This window comes from Myotis lucifugus, unplaced genomic scaffold (assembly GCF_000147115.1).
Source record: "Myotis lucifugus unplaced genomic scaffold, Myoluc2.0 scaffold_7, whole genome shotgun sequence".
Taxonomy (NCBI): Eukaryota; Metazoa; Chordata; class Mammalia; order Chiroptera; family Vespertilionidae; genus Myotis; species Myotis lucifugus.
Window position 1 is genome coordinate 13,835,308 of NW_005871055.1, and position 14,584 is coordinate 13,849,891.

A 14,584-nucleotide genomic window follows, 5' to 3' on the forward strand; every position below is an offset into this window, starting at 1 on the left:
TTTTGTTCTTTTTTGCATGTATCAACCCAATTTTCCAGCACCATTTATAGTATAGACTATCTTTAGCCCATTAGCTCATTGTATGTTTTTGCCTCCTTGTCAAATATTAACTGACCATAAAGGCATTGGTCAATTTCTGGGCTCTATGTTCTGTTCTATTGATCTATAAGCCTGTTGTTATGCCAGGAGCAGGCTGTTTGTCATTATAATCTATATATATATATATATATATATATATATATATATATAGAGAGAGAGAGAGAGAGAGAGAGAGAGAGAGGTAATATGCAAATTAGCCAGGATGCCATAACAGTCACGACCGGCTCAGGAGGAGGCTGCATGTGCAGATGGATGGGAGGGGACTGCGTACTGCCCCCAGCCCCAGCGGCCACAGCGAAGCAGCTGCTGGGGCTGGGGGCAGGCCCGAAGTGGAGACACCACACACAAGGGGGCCCGCCCCTGCTGGGAGACAGCATGCCAGCAGTCCCACCTCTGCGCATGAGCTGCAGAGGAAACACCTTTACTTACCGCTCATTGGCTAAGTTTCTTCTATGCTACTTGCAATGTTCTTGGCAACTTGGGTAATAAGAATCCAAGAAGGTGATCTAGGGTTTTTCCACCTCACTCCTGGAGGAAAAAACAAAGGTCCGCTGCTGGAGGGGCTAAGAAATGTCTTATCCTGCCCTAGAGCTCAGTGGATAGAGCTTCGGCCTGCAGACTGCAGGGTCTGGGTTCGATTGATCAAGGCCATGTACCTAGGTTGCAGGCTCCTTCCTGGCTGAGGCCCAGGTCAGGGCTCATGCAGGAGGCAACCAATCAAAGTGTCCCTCTCACATTGATGTTTCTCTCTGTTTTTCCCTCTCTCTTCCACACTCTTTAACAATCAATGGAAAAATATCCTCAGGTGAAGATAAAAAAAAGAAGAAAGAAATGTCATATCCTATGAAAGAGACATCTTGAAAATGCCTAAAGAAAGTTGTCATTTTTTCATGGTGAAGGGACTGAAGTCTGTGTTGATGAAAACACCTTGGTGGCTGTGGTGGCCGATAGTAGCAGCAGCAGCGGGGTGATGGGGGTGGCGCCTTCCCCTGATCAGCCAGTTGCCTCCCACAGAGGGAGGCCAGACTGTGGTTTAGGGAGCCCAGACTGTGGTCTAAGCTGTCAGTAGGACATCCCCTGAGGGCTCCCGGACTTTGAGAGGGGGCAGGCTGGGCTGAGGGACTCCCCTTCAGTGCACGAATTTCATGCACCAGGCCTCTAGTGACCTTATAATATAGTTTGATATTGGGTAATGTAATACCTCCAACTTTGTTCCTTTCTCAGGGTTGCTGAAACCATTTGGGTCATTTTTGGTTCCATATAAATTTTTGGAATATTTGTTCCAGATCTGTGAAATATGCCATTGGTATTTTAATAAAATAGCACTGAATCTATAGATTTCTTTGTTTGTATGGACATTATAATAATGTTAATTCTCCAAATCTATGAACATAATATGTTTCCACTTGTTTGTATCTTCCTCTATTTCTTTCTTCAATGTCCTATAGTTTCCAAGTACAGGTCATTTACCTCTTTGGTTAAATTTATTCTTAGGTACCTTATTTTTGTTGCAATAGTAAATGGCATTGTTTTCTTAGTTTTTCTTTCTGAAAGTTGATTATTGGTGTATAAAAATGCCACCATTTTCTGGATATTAATTTTATATTGTTACTTTGTCAAATTTATTTATTAGACCTAGTAGGTTTTGGTGCAGTATTTAGGGTTTTCTATGTACAATATCATGTAATCTATATATAATGACAGTTGTACCTCCTCCTTTTTAATTTGGGTGCCTTTTTTTTCTTCTTGTCTGATTGCTGTGGCTAGGCCTTCCAATACTATGTTGAATAAGAGTGGTGAAAGTGACATCTCTGTCTTGTTTCTGATCTTAAGGTATATGCTTTTAGTTTTTGCCCATTGAGTATAATGTTGGATGTAGGTTTTTCATATATGACCTTTATTATGTTAAGCTTTAATCCCACTATTCCCACTTTGCTGAGAGTTTTTAAAATAAATGGATGCTGGATTATATTGAATACTTTTTCTCTATCTATTGATATGAGGATGTGATTTTTATCTTTCATTTTGTTTATGTGATGCATCACATTTATTAATTTGTGAATATTGTACCAACCTTGCATCCCTGAAATAAATCCCACTTAGTCGTGTTGTATGCTCTTTTTAATGTACTGCTGTATCTGTTTTGCTGATATTTTCTTGAGGATTTTAGTATCTATGTTCATCAGGGATATTGGATTATAATTTTCTTTCTTTGTAGTGTCTTTACCTGGTTTTGGAATTAGGATAATTATGGCCTTATAAAAAAGAGCTTGGGGGTGTTTTCTATTGAAATTTTTGGAATAGTTTGAAAAAAACAGGACTTTGTTCTTTGAATGTTTGGTAAAACTGCCCTGTGAAGCCATCCAGTCCAGGAGTTTTATTTGCTGGGAGTTCTTTGATTACTGCTTCAATTTTATTAGTTGTTATCAGTCTATTCAGGCTTTCTGAATCTTCCTGATTCAGTTTTGGAAGATTGAATGTTTCTAGGAATCTCTCCATTTCTCCCATATAGTTCAATTTGTTGGCATATAGTTGTTCATAGTATTTTCTTACAATCTTTTGTATTTCTGTAATGTCAGTTGTTACTTTGCCTCTTTTTCTTACTAGAGGACCAGTGGGGTGTCCCTTAGCCCGGCCTGCACCCTCTCCAATCTGGCACCCTTCGGGTGATGTCCGACTGCAGTTGGACATCCCTCTCACAATCCGGGACCGTTGGCTCCTAACTGCTCCCCTGCCAGCCTGATCGCCCCCAACTCCCTCCCCTGCTAGCCTGATTGCCCACAACTGCCCTCCCCTGCCGTGATCAGCCTCCTCTGCCAAGACCTGCCTCCTCTGCACTGCGCAGAGCTGTGGGATCCCCAGGCCTCACCTCCGCTGTGTGTGTGGCCATCTTGTGGCAGCCATCTTTGTTGCAGCCATCTTGTGACGACGTCGCACGCGAGGGGCGAGGGAGTGAGGACCACCTAGGCTTTTATTAGTATAGATTTTATTTATTTGGATCCTCTCTTTGTTTCATGATGAGTCTGGTTAATGGTTCATCAATCTTGTTTATGTTTTTCAAAGAACTAGCTCTTGGTTTCATGTATCTTTTGTATTTTTTTAGTCTCTATGTCATTTAATTTTGACTTTGATCTTTATTTTTTCCTTCCTTCTACTTACTCTGGGATTTTCTTGTTGGTCTCTTTCAAATCTTTGTAGTGTTAGATTGTTTTTGTACATTTTTTTGTTTCCTGAGGTCAGCCTATAATGTTGTCACTTTTCCTCTCAGGACTGCTTTTGCTGTTGACCATAGAATTGGGGTTGCTATCTGTCCATTTTCATTTGTTTCCAAGATTTTTATTTCTTCCTAGATCTCATGGGTAATCCATTCATTGTTTATAAACATAATATTTAACCTCCATGTGTTTGAAAGTTTTTGAGTGTTTCTTTTTTTAAATATATTTTTATTTATCTCAGAGAGAAAGGGAGAGGGAGAGAGAAATGGAAACATCACTGATCAGAGATAATTAATTTTTTAATTAGGCCTTTACTGTTGAAAGTATTATATATGCCCCTTTTTTCCCCAATGACCCCTTCTAACCTGCTCCTGCCTCCTGCCCCATACCTTCACCACCTTATTATCTGTATCCCTAGGTTATGCATACATGCATAAAAGTTCTTTGGTTGATAATTTCTCACCCACCCTTCCCTGTATTCCATCTGAGATACCACAGTCTGCTCCATGCATCTATGTCTTTGTGTCTATTTTGGTCATCAGGTTATTTTGTTCATTTGATTCTACATATGAGTGAAATCATGTGATACTTGTTTTTCTCTGACTGGATTATTTCACTAAGCATTATACTCTCCAGATCACTCATGCTGTCTCAAAGGGTAAGGGATCTCCCCTTTTTTTTACTGCTGCATAGTATTCCATGGTATCAATGTACCACAGCTTTTTTATCCACTAATATACTGATGAATATTTGGGCTGTTTCCAGATCATAGCTATTGTAAATTGTGCTGCTATTAACATAGAGGTGCATACAGTCCTTCTGATTGGTGTTTTGGGTTTCATAGGATATATTCCCAAAAGTGGGATCACTGGATCAAATGGCAGTTCCATATTTAATTTTTTGAGAAAACTCCATACTGTTTTCCATAATGGCTGCACCAGTCTGCATTCCCACCAGCAATGTACTAGGGTTCCCTTTTCTCCACATCCTCCTCAGCACTTGTCATTTGTTGATGGTAGCCATCAACCTACCTCATTGTAGTTTTAATTTACACCTCTCAGATGATTAGTGACTTTGAGCATTTCTTCCTATGCCTCTTGAACTTCTATATGTCCACTTTGGAGAAGTGTCTATTTAGGCCCTTTGTCTATTTTTTTATTACATTGTTTGCCCCCCTCTTGTTAAATTGTATGGATTCTTTATATATTTTGGATTCTAATGCTTTATTATCTCCCATACAGTTGGCTCCTTTTTCATTTTGTTGATGGTTTCTTTTGCTGTGCAGAAGCGTTTTATTTTTATGTAGTCCCATTTATTTTTTTTCCCTAGTTTCCTTTGAGATGTATCTGTAAATATATTGCTATAAGAGATGTCTAAAATTTTGCTGCCTATGGTTTCTTCTAGGATTCTTATGATTTCATGACTTTCATATAAGTCTTTTATTTATTGGGTTCATCTACTAGAGTAATCTAGTTTTAACTCATTTCTTTTCCCCTTCAAACGGTTCTTAACTGCCTTTTAAACCTGATTGCACTTAGGTTTATATGTTAGGCTGGGAACAAGTTTAAGTAAACTGATTTGCCTGTGATCCCATCCATGGGGTAGGGCAGGGAGCCTGTATTCTCTCACCTCATCAGACACTGGTCTATATGACCTACGGGAAAGGATGAAACCAACCACTACTGGTCAAATTATTTTTCTTTGTGTACCTCTGTATACCTCTTAAAAGGATTTTTAAAGTGTTCTAAATCAGCAAACCAAGAAAGCCTGGGAACAACCTGTAAGATCTGTTTCATTATTGAATACCCCACCATTTACTGGAACAGCAAATTCCAAGCCCTGCATCATCATAGCCCCCAGCTCAATGCAGACACTACTAATCAATCCAAATACTTTCGCCTTCTAGGCACTGACCTGCCTCTGGATCCTTGTCAATATAACTCACCAGACTAAGCTTCTCCTTGTTTATAGTACATGTTAGCACTTTATAAATGCATTTGATATCACCTCTTAGGTTGCTAAGCTATTGTTTGCTGCTGGTTAGCAACTATAACAGGATGTTAAAATGGGACTCTTGCTGTTTCTATTTTAGCTTGGGCCCAGATGCTTAAAACAAAATGATAAAGTTCCAAACCAAAGTATTATACAGAACATTCCAAATCAAAGTGTTATACAGAACTTGGAAAGAAAGTGGACAAAACTAGTTTTGTGATGGGAGCTGCAGTGGGAAATACCTAGTAAGTGAAGGACTCTCCAAGAAACCCACACAATTGCCCAGAGAAAGTCAGCTTTGAGCACCCAGCAAGCCCAGGTGGCATAATTTCAAATCATGACAGTGCCAGGGACTGTGTCCTTTTCTCCTGATGCCCTGCCCCCTGGGATACTAATCTGACAGGGTCAGAAACTGCAGCTAAGCAATGGGAGAAGGGGGGACAGATGCAGCTGATCGTGGCTCCTACTCCACTGTGAGTGTGAGGCCTGACAATACTGTTCTCACTTGTTTAGCTTAGAGTGTGATGATTACACTGGACTGGATGTTTTGTTGATGCTCTTATGACTCAAAAGGGCTGAAAAGACTTCTGAACCTTCCAGAGATATCATGCAGAGGCTGGGAAATAACCAGTCCTTAGAAGAGTTTATAAAGGGCTGTGGAGAGAAGGGCTCAAGTTATTCTATGCTGACCCCATTGCTTCCACCCTTCATTAGATATCACTTGCTCAAAAAAGCAGCCACACTGCCTTTACATTCAGGCCCCTCATGTCCACAGATAATGCTGAAGTCCAGGGCACTGGAACCACCTCTCCCCTTTGAGAAAATTTCCACCTGGCTGCTCTTGAAAATTGGAAAGGATGTTTCCTGACCCCTGGAACATGAGATAAATAAGGGTCAGTCTCCTTAAAGTGTCACATCAAACTTGAAATATTATCTGACCTCATTAATGACATTTCCTCAGCAACTTGCTGAATTTGTTGGATCACTGGTAAAATCTAAACCAGTTAACTTTTCACTATATTTCAAATACAGAAAGCTGATGATAAAAAATATTGCAGCCTGGCGTGGCCCAGTGGTGATCGTGGGCTTATGAATCAGGAGGTCATGGTTCAATTCCTTATCAGGGTACATGCCCAGATTGTGGACTTGATCCCCAGCGGGGGCATGCAAGAGGCAGCCAATCAATGGTTCTCTCTCATCATTGATGTTTCTATCTCTCCCTCTTCCTTCCTCTCTGAAATCAATAAAAAATATATTTTAAAAAAATTCCAGAAGCCAGAATTTCCAGAATACTATTATGATTAGATTTCCTGAAGTTGAAACTTTATGGGGTCCATTAGAATTTTCCTTAGAAACTCAGCCAAGCTACTTACCACAATTTTTAAAACTTTTATGAAAGGGCTGAAAAGATGGCGGCTGGCAGGATGGAGGTGAGGGATAGGAAGTGAGTGAGTGAGTGGATGAAAAGAGAGTGTGTGGATGTGTGTGGTGTGTATGTGAGTGAGTGAGGGACAGTTAAATCCGGCAGGAGGAGCAGAGGCTGGCAGACCAGGCTCTCTGGGACAGGGAGAGACTACCACCACTGCAGGCACTCTCCAGACTGCGGGACTCGGGCAGGGAGCCCACACCAACTTGAAGGGGAGAGCGGCCTCTTCTAGGAACTCATCAGCACCACCACCCAGACAGCCCTTGGACACTGCCTGCAACCCAGCAGCCACTCCAGCCAAAATCCTGCAGCCACACCCTCAGACTCACAGACCCTGGGATCTCCACCTCCAAAGGAGCACTGCGCACGCAGCAGTAAGTGCAGCCTCCCCTTCCCCAGCGGCAGCCCTCCCACCTTGCATTCCTGTGTCTCCAGCGCACAGGTCTCCGAGGCACACCACTCCATAGACTTCTCTTAGGAGTCACTCTGAGCCCCAGCTGGGTGTGATTTTGTACAGACACAGACGCACTGCCCCCCAGTAGAAATTCTGAATTCCCTCTGCCTGAATAACTGCCCACATACACCCAGCTGTGCAACTTAAGCGCCAAGGCCCTTCAGCACCAGGGTCCCTCAGAGCTCAGCGCCTGGCAAAGGCACTGCCACAGTTGCTCATTCCCCCTGAGCCCATCTATCCACAGGGCACTTTGGGAAGCCGCAGTGAGCCTCCGCTGGGTCCGATCTTGGACAAATAGGGTCGCACTCCCCTGGGCAGTAGAAATTCTGAATTCACCCATCCTGGATACCTACCCAAAGATACCTCGATTAAGCGTGCCAGGGCCCTTCAGAGTGCTTCAGTGCGCCTGCACTGGCAAACTCACTGCGGGTGCTCCTGTGTGCCACCACTGGGAACGCGCGCCTATCCACCACAGGTGCATCAGCAAAAACTAAGTTTCCCCACCACACAGCTGCAGAACACTCTGGACACTACAGTTGCATGCTTTTCCAGCGTGCAGGTCTCCCAAGACCACCGCTCCACAGGCAGCCCTGGGGCCCCACTGTGAGCCCAGATGGACACGCACTTAAACAAACAGGGGTGCACTGCTGGGCTGTAGAAATGCTGAATTCCCTGTTCTGGGATACCTGCCCACAGAGAGTGCAATCCGGTGGCTTCAGTGCCAGGGCAAATACACCACAGGTGCCCCTCTGAACTGCCGCTGGGATCGCGTGTATCCAACCACGGAGGCAGCAGCAAAAGCTGAGTCTGCCCACCCCACAACTATATAACTCTGGACACCACAGTCACACCTTTCCAGAATGCAGGCTTCCTGAGCCCCACCACCCCAACAGACGGTTCCTGGGTGCCACTGTGAGTCCCCGCTGGGCACGAGTGATTTCAACCAAGGGCACAAGACAGCAAAAATTAAGACACCCCCTCCATGGCTGCTGACTTCTAGACACATCAGTTGTGCCTTTCCAGCTCACAGGCCTACATCAAGAGAACACAAATAGCTCAAGTAGGGAGCTATACTAGCCTACCAAGCCCAGGAGACCTGAGAGGTCACACCAATAGCACCATACCCAAAAGAAACTGGGTAGCAAAGCAATCGGAGCTACAAATAAAACATTACAGCAAAACATGGGAAGACAAAAAAGCAATCCACAAAGGAAAGAAAAATAGAAATCACCAGAAAGGGAGTTAAATGAATGTGAGGCTACTAACTTATCAGAGAAAGAATTCAGAGTAATGGTTATAAGGATGCTCAAATGGCTGGATGACAAATACACACAACTCAATGAGAATTATAAGGAGCTGAATGAGAATGTCACCAACATGAAAAGGAACCCAGAGGAAATGAAGAATGACATAACTGCAATAAAGAACACAATGGAAGGCTTAAACAGCAGACTAGAAGAGGTTGAGGACCAGATCAGCAAATTAGAAGACAAGGTAGGAAAAAACACACAAACACAGGAGCAACTGGAAAAAAAAACTTAAAAAGCAAGAGGAGAGCCTAAGGGAGCCTTGGGACAATGCAAAACAAAACAACATTCGCTTAATAGGGGTACCAGAAGGAGAGGAGGAGAAGCAAGGAATAGAAAACCTGTTTGTAGAAATAATGATAGAAAACGTCCCTGATACTGGCAAGAAAAAAACTACACAAGTCCAAAAAGACATAGAGTGCCAAACAAGATGAACCCCAAAAGACAAACACCAAGGCACATCATAATTAAATTGGCAAATACCAATGACAAAGTAAGAATACTAAAGGCTGCCAGAGAGACAGAAAGTTACCTACAAAGGATCTCCTATTAGAATATCAGCTGACTTTTCAACAGAAACACACCAGGCAAGAAGGGAATGGAATGAAATATACAAAGTGATGCAAAGCAAGGAAATGAATCTAAGACTACTATACCCAGCAAGGCTATCATTCAAAATTGAAGGTGGAATCAGGAGCTTCACAGAAAAAAGGGCTAAGAGAGTTTATTACCACCAAGCCAGCAATGCAAGAAATGCTAAAGGGACTGCTGTAAAAAGAAGAAACAAAAAGACAAGAAGAAACACAAACATTAAGAATAAAAATGGCCCTAACTGGTTTGGCTCAATGGATAGAGCATCAACCTGCAGACTCAAGGGTCCCAGGTTCGATTCCGGTCAAGGGAATGTACCTTGGTTGTGGGCACGTCCCCAGTGGGGGGTGTGCAGGAGGCAGCTGATGAATGTTTCTCTCTCATCGATGTTTCTAACTCTCTATACCTCTCCCTTCCTCTCTGAAAAAAAATCAATAAAATATATATTTTTTAAAAAAGAATAAAAATGACCACGAACAAGTACTTTTCAATAATAACATTAAATGTAAAGGGATTAAATGCTCCAATCAAAAGACACAGGGTAGCTGAATGAATAAGAAAACATGACCCATTATTTGCTGTCTGCAAAAGACCCACCTCAGAACAAAGGATTCACACAGACTTAGAGTGAAGGGATGGAAAAAAACTTTTCAGGCAAATGGAAATGAGAAAAAAGCTGGGGTTGCAATACTTATATCTGACAAAATAGACCTCAAAGTAAAGGCCATAACAAGAGATAAGAAAGGCAACTACATAATACTAAAGGGAGCAATTCAACAAGAAGATATAACTTTGGTAAACATATATGCACCCAATACAGGAGTACCCAAATACATAAAAAAATTTCTGGAAGATATCAAGGGAGAGATCGATAGCAATACAGTCATAGTAGGGGACTTTAATACCCCACTGACACCACTGGATAAATCCTCTAAACAAAAAATCAGCAAAGAAACAGCAATCCTAAATGACTCACTAGATCAGATGGACTTAATTGACATCTTCAGAATATTTCACTCCAAAGCTACAGAATATACATTCTTCTCCAGTGCTCATGGGACATTTTCAAAGATAGAACATATATTAGAACACAGGCAAAGTCTCTTCAAATTTGAGAGAATAGAAATCATAACAAGCATCTTCTCAGATTACAATGGCATAAAACTAGAAATCAACAACAATAAAAACATTGAAAAAAATCAAACACTTGGAGGCTAAATAGCATGCTATAAAACAATGACTGGGTTACCAGAGAGATAAAAGAGGAAATAAAAAGCATCCTGGAAACAAATGACAATGAAAACACAACAATCCAATATCTATGGGACACAATGAAAGCAGTCCTGAGAGGGAAGTTCATAGCTCTACAGGCCTACCTCAAAAAACAAGAAAAACTGGTAATAAATCATCTAACCCTAGAACTCAAAGAGTTAGAAAGAGAGCAACAAGAAAAGCCCACAGTATCCAGAAGGAAGGTAATAATAAAGATCAGAGCAGAAATAAACGACATAGAGACAAAAAAAATACAAAAGATCAATGAAACCAATAGCTGGTTTTTGAAAGGATTAACAAGATTGATGAGTCTCACCAGGCTCACCAAGAAACAAAGAGAAAGGACCCAAATAAACAAAATCAGAAATGAAAGAGGTGAAGTAACAACAGACCCTACTTATATACAAAGGATTGTCAAAAAATACTACGAACAACTCTACTCCAACAAAGTGGACAACCTCGATGAAATGGACACATTCCTAGAAAAATACAAGCTTCCAAAACTCAATCAGGAATAATCAAAAAACCTGAATAGGCCAATAACTACTGATGAAATTGAAACAGTAATCAAAAAAGCTTCCAGCAAACAAAAGCCCTAGACCAGATGGCTTCACAGGGGAGTTTTACTGAACATTCAAATAAGAACTAAAGCCAATCCTTCTCAGACTATTCCAAAAAATTCAAGTGGAAGGCACACTTCCAAGCTCTTTCTATAAAGCTAGCATTACCCTAATCCCAATCCAGATAAAGACACCACAAAGAAAGAGAATTACAGGCCAATATCCCTGATGAACATAGATGCTAAAATCCTCAACAAAATTTTAGCAAACCAGATCCACCATTACATTAGAAAGATCATACACTATGACCAAGTGGGATTTATTCCAGGAATGCAAGGCTGGTACAATATCCACAAATCAATAAACGTGATACATCACGTAAATAAGTTGAGAGACAAAAATCACATAATCATATCGATTGATGCAGAAAAGGCATTTGACAAAATCCAACACCCTTTCTTCATAAAACTCTCAGCAAAGTGGAAATAGAGGGATCATACCTCAACATAATAAAAGCCTTATATGACAAACCTACAGCCAACATCATACTTAATGGGCACAAACTAAAACCATTTCCCTTAAGAACAGGAACAAGACAGGGATGCCCACTCTCACCACGCCTGTTCGACATAGTACTGGAAGTGCTAGCCAAAGTGATCAGACAAGAAGAAGAAATAAAAGGCATCTAAATTGGAAAAGAATAAGTAAAATTGTCATTATTGGCAGATGACATGATACTGTACTTAGAAAACCCTAAAGATTCCATCAAAAAATTATTAGACCTAATAAATGAATTTGGCAATGTACCAGGATACAAAATTAACGCCAGGAAATCTATGGCATTTTTATATGCCAATAGTGAACTTACAGAAAGAGAAATTAAAAAAACAATCCCATTTATCATTGCACCAAAAAAATTAAGATACCTAGGAATAAACTTAACTAAGGAAGTAAAAGACCTCTACCCAGAAAACTATAGGACATTGAAAAAAGAGATAGAGGAAGACATAACGAGATGGAAGAACATACCATGTTCATGGATTGGTAGAATCAACATCATTAAAATGTCCATCCTATCCAAAGCAATCTATAGATTCAATGCACTCCCCATTAAAATACCAACAGCATATTTCACAGATCTAGAAAGAACTCTCCAAATATTCATCTGGAGTAAAAAAAAAAAAAAAAACCCTGAATAGCTGCAGCGATCCTGAGAAAGAAGAACAAAGTAAGTGGGATCTCAATACCAGATATCAAGCTGTATTACAAAGCCACGGTTCTCAAAACTGCCTGGTACTGGCACAAGAACAGACATATAGACCAATGGAATAGAATAGAGAACCCAGAAATCAACCCAAACCACTATGCTCAATTAATATTTGACAAAGGAGGCAAGAACATACAATGTAGTCAAGACAGTCTCTTCAATAAATGGTGCTGGGAAATTTGGTCAGACACATGCAAAAAAATGAAACTAGACCACCAACTTACACCTTACACAAAAATAAACTCAAAATGGAAAAGGACTTAAACGTTAAGATGGGAAACCATAAAAATACTAGAGGAATCCAAAGGCAACAAAATCTCAGACATATGCCGAAGCAATTTCTTCACCGATACAGCTCCTAGGGCATTGGAAACTAAAGAGAAAATAAACAAATGGGACTACATCAAAATAAAAAGCTTCTGCACAGCAAAAGAAACCATCAACAAAACAATAAGAAAGCCCACTGCATGCGAGAACATATTTGCCAATGATATCTCTGAGAAAAGTTTAATCTCCAACATTTATAGGGAACTCATACAACTTAACAAAAGGAACATAAACAACCCAATCAAAAAATGGGCAATGGACCTAAATAGACACTTTTTGAAAGAGGACACACCTAACACTGAGAGACATATGAAAACATGCTCAAAGTCACTAATCATCCGAGAAATGCAAATCAAAACAACAATGAGGTAACATCTCACACCTGTCAGAATGGCTATCATCAACAAATCTACAAATGACAAATGCTGGCGAGGATGCGGAGAAAAAGGAACCCTCGTGCACTGCTGGTGGGTACAGCCACTGTGGAGAACAGTATGGAGTTTCCTCAAAAAACTAAAAATGGAACTTCCATTTGACCCAGTGATCCCACTTCTAGGAATATATCCCAAGAAGCTAGAATTACCAATCAGAAAGGATATATGCATCCCTATGTTCATAGCAGCACGATTTACAATAGCTAAGATTTGGAATCAGAGTAAGTGCCCATCAGCAGATGAATGGATTAAAAAACTTTGGCACATCTACACAATGGAATACTATGCTGCTGTAAAAAGGAAGGAACTCCTACCATTTGCAACAGCATGGATGGAACTGGAGAGCATTATGCTAAGCGAAATAAGCCAGTCAGAGAAAGATAAATATTACATGCTCTCACTCATTTGTGGATAATAATGAACAACATAAACCGATGAACAAAAACAGATGTGGAGACAGAGAATCCTCAATCAGATGCTCTAAACTCAGAGGGAAGGTAGGGGAGGGTGGGGGTGAGGGGGAGAGATCAACCAAAGGACTTGTATGCATGCATATAAGCACAAGCGATGGATGTGGACAACAGGGCGTGATGGTGAGAGCAGGATTGGGGGGATGAGAAGACATTGGGGGGATAACGACACATTTGTAATATCTTAATCAATAAAGAAAAAAAACTTTGATGAAGACCATGGGCTTACTTGAAATCATACAAATAATATCTTGATTTTCTTCTTTTATTTTTCACTGGCTCAATTTCACTTACCTTATGGGCTGTATAAATACTTTGTACTAAGAAGAGATGCACACAAATCGTACTTTTTGATCCCTGGATCATTTTTGCTTCTGTCATACACTTTTGATTTAAAAAATGAGGCAGTAAAAAGAAATTTATAGTAACATAAAGTAAGTAATTTAGAGTAATGCAAAATTTTACTCAACAAACAGATCAATAGTCTCCATAAGACCTATAGCAGATGCAGAGACAGCTACAAAAAGTTATTATCTAATTGGGAAATATCTGCCCAGATACCTGTTTTCCAAATGATGTTAACTGAAGTTTCTCTTGGCTCAGAAAACAGTTCTTGAAACAGCATCCAGACAAGGGTACTTCTTTGTAATATTATGCATCATAGAAAGAATTGCCCTAACTGGAACTTTCAAATTTTCTTTTTTCCTGTTATTTGACAATACATGAAAGTGAAATAAGCCAGTCAGAGAAGGATAAATACCACATGATCTCACTCAATTTGTGGAACATAATGAACAACATAAACTGATGAACAAGGACAGATCCAGAGACGGAGAGGCATTGATTGGACTGTCGGGCCTTAGAGGGAAGGTAGGGGAGGGTGGGGGTAAGGGGGAGAGATCAACCAAAGGATTTATATGCAAGCATATAGGCCTAACCAATGGACATGGACAACAGGGGGGGTGAGGGCATGAGCGGGGGGATAGGGGGTAACGTGGGGATAAGGACACATATGTAATATCTTAATCAATAAAAAATATATTTATAACAAAATAAAAAAGTGAACTCCCATTCATGTGGAAGAAGTCTAAAAGGCCATTAACTTGGTCTAAACAAGCTTCCAAAGAACATGACATCTATGAAAGAGAAAAATAAAAGAACAAAAGGACA